Source organism: Moschus berezovskii, chromosome 1 (assembly GCF_049115385.1).
Source record: "Moschus berezovskii isolate FMDL1 chromosome 1, NW_MosBer_1.0, whole genome shotgun sequence".
Taxonomy (NCBI): domain Eukaryota; kingdom Metazoa; phylum Chordata; class Mammalia; order Artiodactyla; family Moschidae; genus Moschus; species Moschus berezovskii.
In genome coordinates, this window is record NC_142460.1 from 150,574,459 (window position 1) to 150,584,069 (window position 9,611).

A 9,611-nucleotide genomic window follows, 5' to 3' on the forward strand; every position below is an offset into this window, starting at 1 on the left:
AAGATGGAAATGAAGACCAATGTTACATCGTAATATGCCAATTACAAATAGTACTTCAAATAGCAAATACTACAGTTTGTCCCAAACTTTAAAAACTATTCATGAACTCAACACTGAACTGTTGATGGCTATGAGAATTGTTTCCTAGCCTTTTTGAAAATTTCAACCCATTTACGTTTAAGGTAATTATTGATAAGTACGATCCCGTAGCCATTTTCTTTATTGCTTTGGGTTCAAGTTTATACACTCTTTCTGTGTATCCTGTCTATAGAAGATCCTTTAGCATTTGTTGGAGAGCTGGTTTGGTGATGCTGAATTCCCTCAGCTTTTGCTTGTCTGTAAAGCTTTTGATTTCTCCTTCATATTTGAATGAGATCCTTGCTGGGTATAGTAATCTGGGCTGTAGGGTATTTTCTTTCATCACTTTAAGTATGTCTTGCCACTCCCTTCTGGCCTGAAGAGTTTCTGTTGAAAGATCAGCTGTTATCCTTATGGGAATCCCCTTACGTGTTATTTGCTGCTTTTCCCTTGCTGCTTTTAATATTTGTTCTTTGTGTTTGATCTTTGTTAATTTGATTAATATGTGTCTTGGAGTATTTCACCTTGGGTTTATCCTGTTGGGGACTCTCTGGGTTTCTTGGACTTGGGTGATTATTTCTTTCCCCATTTTAGGGAAGTTTTCAACTATTATCTCCTCAAGTATTCTCTCATGGTCTTTCTTTTTGTCTTCTTCTTCTGGGACTCCTATGATTCGAATGTTGGAGCGTTTAACATTGTCCCAGAGGACTCTAATATTGTCCTCATTTCTTTTAATTTGTTTTTCTTTTTTCCTCTCTGTTTCATTTATTTCTACAATTCTATCTTCTAGTTCGCTTATCCTGTCTTCTGCCTCTGTTATTCTACTGTTTGTTCCCTCCACAGTGTTTCTGATGTCATCTATTGCATTATTCATTGTATATTGACTCTTTTTTATTTCTTCTAAGTCTTTATTAAATCTTTCTTCCATCTTCTCAATCCTTTTCTCCAGGTTATTTATCTGTAACTCCATTTTGCTTTCAAGATTTTGAATCATTTTCACCATCAAAATTTGAAATTCATTATCAGGTAAATTCCCTATATCTTCTTCTTTTGTTTGTGTTGGTGGGCAATTATCTTGTTCCTTTACTTGCTGGGTATTTCTCTGCCTCTTCATCTTGCTCATATTGCTTTGCTTGGGGTGGCCTTTCCCTCTCCTTGCAGTTTGTGGAGTTCTCTTTATTACGTAGTTTCTTCGCTGTGTGTGGGGTTGGACGGGTGACTTGTCCGGGTTCCCTGGTTAGGGAAGCATGTGTCGGTGTTCTGGTGGGTGGAGCTGGATTTCTTCTCTCTCCTTTAGAAGACAATGGGCTGCTTTTCTGGGAGCCTGATGTCCTCTGCCAGTATTCAGAAGTTGTTTTGTGGACTTTACTCCGCGTTCAAATGATCTTTTGATGAATTTGTGGGGGAGAAAGTGGTCTTGCCATCTTATCCCTCCGCCATCTTGTTCCTTCCTCCCCAGAACACTGGATTCTTATATTCCACTTGGCCGTGGAGTATCTCTTCCCAGCTGCTCCAGCAAGACGCAGCCGCTGTACCTTACCTTGGAGGAGGGGTATCTCCTCAAGGCCGCGCCTCCTGCTTTGAATGTAGATCAGCTCCTCTCGGCCCTCCAGTGCCCAAGCAGCCACCGCCTCCTGGACGTGGTACAGCTCCTCTCCGCCACCGCCCTAACCCTGGGCGCGGGGCAGCTCCTCTCAGCCACGATTCTGCACGTGGTCGGTTGCGCCAGAGCCGGGCGTCTCCCGCGTCTGCGCCTGCGCCGCCGGAGCCGGGCGTCTCCCGCGTCTGCGCCTGCGCCAAGGATAATGTATCCTTATAGCTTATTTATGGCGATAAGCCATTTCTTGACCTGGGAGGTAGTTTTATGGATTTTTACTTTATAATAATTTTTTAGGCTTGCATTCTATGTTTTGCCCATTTTTAGGTATATCTGTTGCTTTTCACAATTTGAAAAGTGTGTTTGTTGGTTTTATGTCTGTGTATATGGAGATCGATCCTGGGTGTTCATTGGAAGGTCTGATGCTAAAGCTGAAACTCCAATACTTTGGCCACCTCATGCGAAGAGTTGACTCACTGGAAAAGATTCTGATGCTGGGAAGGATTGGGGGCAGGAGGAGAAGGGGATGACAGAGAATGAGATGGCTGGATGGCATCACCGACTCGATGGACATGAGTTTGCGTGAACTCCGGGAGTTGGTGATGGACAGGGAGGCCTGGCGTGCTGTGATTCATGGGGTTACAAAGAGTTGGTCATGACTGAGCGACTGAACTGAACTGAAAGGGTTGCTATGTACTGGGGTCAGGCACTAATTGATGCAAACATTCTGTGTGATGTATTTCAAGGACCCCTCTGAGGCCACACTTGTGAGACTGCTCTGGTGAAGGACTATTAGGACTGTGTGATAGGGCAGAAAAAGGAGAGCAACCCAACTGCAAAGTCACAAAGCTGTTGACATTCTCATCTATTCTGCCTTCTCAAAGACTAGAGCAGTGGGAATCACGAAAGAATCGTTACTATGTAAAAGGTGGAGGATAATCTATTAGAAAAGTATGGAATCAAATAGACCAGAGTCACAACTTGTCCAAGCCTGCGAGATCTCTAAAACAGCGGAATAATCCCTTCTTTTAGGGCTTTAGGGAAGGATATGTGAGCTGACTGGTAGAGAGCCTGACACAGGAAGATGATAAATGGTAGAAGTATTATCCTCATTTTATTCAAGAAGATACAGAGCCCAGGTCTGGCTGGGTCTTGCCCAAGGTCACCCAATAACAAGGGGAGGACTAGAGTCAAGCCTGGGCATTTCCCTTCTGGAGCCCAAGGCACACACCTCCCCTACCTCTCCCATCGATAGCTGTGTTGTAATAGAAGTTTCCTCTAATCCTGGGTGTTCATTGGAAGGACTGATGCTAAAGTTGAAACTCCAATACTTTGGCCACCTCATGTGACGAACTGACTCACTGGAAAAGAGTCTGATGCCAGGAGGGATTGGGGATGGGAGGAGACGGGGACGACAGAGAACGAGATGACTGGATGGCATCACCGACTCGATGGACATGAGTTTGAGTGAACTCCGGGAGTTGGTGATGGACAGGATGGCCTGGCGTGCTGTGATTCATGGGGTTGCAAAGAGTCGGACACGACTGAGCGACTGAACTGAACTGAACTGAACTGGGAACTCAGGGGAGGGAGCAGGTACGTAGGAAGCCTGTCACAGAGGATGTGATTTTTGAACTGACCCTTGAAGAAGATGAAGGATATGTCAGGCAGAAGAGAGAGCACAGGTCAGTCTAGGAGGCATGACAATTTGTAGAATCACAGGGAAATGGTGGGTGATTAAATCACTGAACTACCCTAAGTGTTAAATACTATTTGGGGGTGAAGGTAAGAGGAGTTGCCTTGTTAATCAACAGCAATCCAATATAAAATGAAAAGCTAAAAGAAAAAAAGAATAACTGCCCTGCTTATTTCAAAGTGTTATTCCAAGGATTGAAGGAGAGTATACTTGAAAGTTCTTTATAAATTATTCAGAATTATGCAAATGTAAGACCATGTATGCACGCACGAGTGTGTGCATGCACATGTATACTCCAGGGAAAATTTTAAACTTGGCTCATGTCTATGGGTAAAAACAGAAATCATAACCTCACCTTTTTCCCTATGGAGACTGCTCCCAAGCCTGGAGCATTGGGTGCTAAAGGAAATTTCCTGAAAGATACTTAGCACATCCAGTGAAGCCTATATGACCTTGGTCAGGTTACCTAAGATCTCCCCATCTGTAGGCCAGATGTTGGTAGTTAGAATCTATTGTTAATAAGCATTGTATTTAAAATACATATATTTTATTTTTATTCATTTATGTTTTTGACTGCCTTGGGTCTTAGTTGTAGGGCTCAGGATCTTTAGTTACAGTATGGAACTCTTAGTTGTAGTATGGAGGATACAGTTCCCTGACCAGGAATTGAACCCAGGCCCCCACAGTCTGGGATCACATAGCGTTAGACACTGGACCACCAGGGAAGTCCCAAGCATGGAATTGTTATCACAAACTCCAGGATGTCTTGTATCTGTTGGCAGCACATTTCAGAGGGCAAAATTGAGCTCATATTCTATGAAAACTCTGTGAACAAAAGATTGACCTCATTAGAAAAATCATCCACATGCTCCCTGGCGTTTTGTGATCCTCTCAAAGTTTTGATAGCTAACACTTCTGTGCTTACTATGTGTCAGATACTTTTATAAGTACTTTATGTGATTTCTTACTATTAAATTAATAATTATAAAAATATTGTTAATAATTACAACAATCCTGTAAGATATGCTTCTTTGCTCACCTCCATTTTACAGATGGGGAGATCTTAGGTAATCTGACCAAGGTTACATAGCTAGGACAAGGTGGAATTTGAACCCAGGCAGATCTGATCCTAGAGTCCACGTGCTTATCCGTGTCCCTCCACTATCTTCAGCCTGGTTAATTTATCAATAACAGTGACCGTTTACAGGAAGAGACTGATTATTTACTTTATCTTTTTCAAATTCACCCTAGAATCTCTACACTTCTTAAAGTCATTACCAATTAGTAAACTCATTACCAATTTTGAATTCAATGCAACACAAAGAATACAGATGAACATCACCGGTATTTATGAGAGGCATTTCCGAAAGTTTATTTACTTGTTCAAAGTTTTGAGAGTTTCGAAAGGTATAAAAATGTGTCGACCTAAAAAAAATGCACAACATGAGAATTGTGAGTTAAGATTTATTTGGGGCAAAATGAGGACTGCAGTCCAGGAGACAGCACCTCAGATAGCTCTGAGAAACTGCTCCAAAGAGGTAGAGACGAAGGTCAGTATACAGGTGATTTTGGTGAAGGGGAAACATGCAATCAAGCACATATTTTTTTTGCAGAAGGTTTCTGCTACTCTCATGAAGGTTTCTGCTAGTGTCATGAAGGTTTCTGCAAGTCATGAGGAGCAGTCATCACCATGAAGGATTTCAGTGCTTTTCTAGATTTGAGGAGATACAAGAATTGGGCTCATAAAATCGCTTCCTGAAAATATCTCTCTGAAGACCTGTTCTGCCAGTCCTCCTCCCCACCCTCACCCTGCTCTGAGCAGTGCCTCGTTTCTGCTTTCCACCCTGAACTCCTTTCAGGAGATGTTGAAAATCAGCACCTATAGCAGCACATGACTTAATGCTTGTAGAAGCAGATGGTAAGTGCCAGTTTGTAGTTGGCAAATGGCTGACCCGTGGTCAAGAACTTTGGGAAATAAAGGAGAGGGGAAACAGTTAAGAATGAATGAAGCTCTGTTATGATGGTGAAGCAGAGAAGAGAGTGGAGACAGAAGAATCTGAGAATGATGCAGAGTCAGAGTATCGTGGTATCATCTGAGCACAAGTAACAGGCACAATTCCCGGCAACATGCAATGCTGAAGACAGCATTGTGGACTTCAACAGAAATAAAGATGTTTAATTAACATCCATCAAGGTATGCCAGCACAGCCCAAAAATACACGTGGATAGGTAACGATAATTTAGTTTGCTTGCCCAGGCTACTCTATAACCTTATTTATTTTTTAACTTTTATTTATTTATTTTGCTGTGCTGGGTCTTCACTGTGGCATGGGAATTTTAGTTGTGGCATGTGGGATCTTAGTTCCTAGACCAGGGATCAAACTCAGGCCCCTCCTTGTGAGCTCGGAGTCTCAGCCACTGGACTGACTACAAGAGAAGTCCCCCTAACCTTCCTTTCTAAATTGCCTTCTGAGCTTCAGCCAGAGTAGATGAATTGGCAACTTTTCCATGAGCTGTGCAGAGTCCAGAGCTGACTCTGCTGATGCCCTAAAGTAAAGAAAGGGAAAGGTGTCCAGGCTCTCTATCCCCCAAGTCACAGTCCCAGAAATCACAGAACCTGTAAACCATGGCTCTTTTCTGCTACAGATGATTAAAGACATACCTTACCTGGGTTGTGCTCCTGGCAGGTTTTCGCACCAGTGTGTGTGTGTGTGTGTGTGTGTGAGAGAGAGAGAGAGAGAGAGCTCAGATGCTCAGTCATGTCCAACTCTTTCTGACTCCATGGACTATAGCCTACCAGGCTCTTCTGTGCATGGGATTTCCCAGGCAAGAACACTGCAGTGGGTTGTTATTTCCTTCTCCAGGGGATCTTCCTGACCCAGCGAGCAAACCCAGGAGGGATCCCAGGGATCAAACCTGTGTCTCTTGCATCTCCTGCATTGCAGGTGGATTCTTTAACACTGTTCCACCTTCGGCACCAGTGAGGTTTTTCCTCAATCAGAAAAAAAAAAAATTGGCAATTGACAGAGCTAAGAAAACAAGTTGAGAAGAGGCCAGACAAAGAAGAGTGGTTGGATGATTCATAAGGTGGGGTGCTCCTTTCTTGGCCAAAAAAAAAAAATTATTATTATAAAATTGTAATCTGCTGGTGGCTGTCTTGTTCTTTAATGACTAGGTTCTCCTTCAGAATTCTAAGTGTAGGTTAGGTCTGGAAAAAAGGAAAAAGTTGAAACGAAGGACTTTTATTATGATCTGCTCTCTCGCCTCTGTCTTCCTTCTCTGTGAGCGTTGTGGACATGACTGTGTTGCCCGTCTTACAACTGAATCATGGATGCCCTTGCCCAGGTGATGTAATTCATTATGTTTCACCACCTTGAAGACACAAGAAGGAAAGAGCCTTTAAATTTCTGCCTCGGTTTGCTCCAGAGAGACCTGGGGATTGTTTGTGGGTTACTTGATTTCCAGGTCCAGTAACTTTTTCCTCTGCTATTGTGAGCTCTTTCATTGTTTTCAGCAAATAATAGTCCAGGAGCAGCCAGGACTTTTTCTTTTTGACAGGAAGACCCCAGGAAGAGCTGTCAGTTAGTAGCCATTCACAAGGTACAATTGCTGGGTATCTGTCATTGTTTCCAGTACTGTTGAAGAGCTGAAAGTTTGGACATCCAGCTCTATCTAGATTAAGGAGGGGGAAATCACACACATTGTTCTCTCAGGCTATTCCAGGAGAAGGTTTGCTTTAAGAATAGTAGCTCCTATCAACAATCAGAAAAGAAGTTTAAGAAAATGAAGTTCCATAAAAATCCTTCCATTAAGAGGAAATGAGCAGTGACAGGAGCATGAGCAGGTGGGTAGGGAGGCGAGGGAGTGGGGTGGGGGTGGGGGTGCAGGTATGGAACAAAAGCCGCAAAATTCCAGTCACACCTGTGCTCCTGGAAAATTGGGTGGGGACCAGCCTGACCTGAAAGGACTTATTCTTATTGCTTTTTAAATATGTGTTTGCTTATTTGGTTGTGCCAGGCCTTAGTCGCAGCATGAGGGATCTAGCTTTCTGACCAGCGATGGAACCCTGTCCCTCTTCATTTGGAGCACAGAGGCTCAGTCACTGGACCACCAGGGAAGTCCCCTGAAAGGCATTAATTGATTCAGTTTCAGTTCTGGGAATAAAAATAAGGGATGTGCTGATAATCTATGGTTAAATTGAGTTTGGGGACATTATTTGCCTGGATTTAAACCTGGAATCTTTAATGTATTTGTTGTGTGTCTTTTATCTATTCATTTCACCTCCTAGTGCCTTTTTTTTCTTCTTTGTCACATGATTTTTTGTTTTTATTAAAGTGGTACATATCCACAATTTTTAAAAGTCAAATGATTCTTCAAAGTCACTTATAAAAACCATAACTTTGTGGTCCATTTCTCCCTTTATTCCTATTTTCATCAGGCTGCTTTTTTGAGTATATCCATATTGCTAAATCATTTATAAATGATTTTTTTCTGATTGAACATCTGTGTAAGGGATAAATATTTGCCCTCTTACTTATTTGCTCCTTTAAACCTCATGCATACATCTTTCCCCAATCCTCCTGTATATAATTTTTAGTTTGATCTATGTTCTTGCCTGGAAAATCCCATGGATGGAGGGGCCTGGTAGGCTGCAGTCCATGGGGTCACTAAGAGTCAGACACGACTGAGCGACTTCACTTTCACTTTTCACTTTCATGCATTGGAGAAGGAAATGGCAAACCACTCCACTGTTCTTGCCTGGAGAATTCCAGGGACGGGGGAGCCTGGTGGGCTTCTGTCTATGAGGCTGCACAGAGTCAGACATGCCTGCAGTGACTTAGCAGCAGCAGCATGTTTAGGTTTTAGATTATTGTGACTGTGACAAGTGTCTTCTTAAATGTAAAATGGGGAGGGATCAAATCATGAATTCATGAAAAGCGTGGAGTAAAGTGCTCAGCAGATGTTAGAGAAATTCCAGAAAATTTTCAATTAGCTATCCAACCTTGGGGCTGAATTTTCTCATCCGTAAAATTCAGGAATTGGATCAGATAAGGTCTGAACTGACCTTAAAGGTCTTGATTTACAATTTACATTCTTTGCATTTTCCTAATGGAAATTCTGAGGCATACATACAATAGTACCTGTTACTGATACAAGGCAACCTAGCAACAATCAGGTTGAGTAGTTTCCTATTATCTTATCAGAAGATGATTGCCCACAGTTCATAGGAGTAGACTGGTATAAAATTTCCAGAGGTCAACTTGGCAATACTTATCCAAAGTCTCAAAATTATACCCCTAAATCCTGTTTCTCGGAGTTTATCCTAGAACAAGAACAAGTAATAATTGAGGATGTTCCAAGATAGCTACAGGGATATTCATTACAGGATTCTTTCTAATAAGGAACTGAAAAAATATTGATAATCAAAACAGAGGATTGGTTAAATTATGGTACATATACCATATGAAATGAAACACAGTTGTTATCATGATTAACAAGGAATGTTTCCACATGAGAAGAGTTTATAATACATTGTTTAATGAAAGACACATTCTCAAGATAGATACTAAGGCATGCTGTGATTCATGGGGTCGCAAAGAGTCGGACACGACTGAGCGACTGAACTGAACTGAACTGAACTGAAGAGCCCAGAGTAGTTAAAAACCAATATACATCTCCCCACCAAATAGTCTACCAGATCCACCAAATATGTAACCAGTCCACTAAATGTATCGACCAGAATCTACCAAAATATAAATGGTTCTTTTTTGTATTTAGTTTTTTTTTTTAATTAATTTTATCCAATGAATATGTTGTGCTTTTTTCTGGACTTTTTGTTGTGGAAAAATTAAAACATAAAGAAAAAGTAGAAAAAGTTGTGATAACCCTCCTCTTCACCATCTACCCATCACTGAATTTCAGTAATTATTAATCTATGACCAGTCTTGCTTCATCTTGTATTATTTTTTTAAAACAAGTTTTATTTACTTTTAGTTTTTTCAAGTCTTTACGGACAATATTGCTTCTGTTTTATGTCTTGGTTTTTTAGCCAAGAGGCATCTGTGAACTTAGTTCCTTGATTAGGAATGGAACCCACACTACCTGCACTGGAAGGTGGAGTCTTAACCACAGGACTGCTGGGGACGTCCCATATTACTTTTTAATAGAAAAGAAAAACATCACTGGAAAAATTTTCTCATCTTAGAAGAGGAATTACTGTTCATTTCACTCCAACTACAG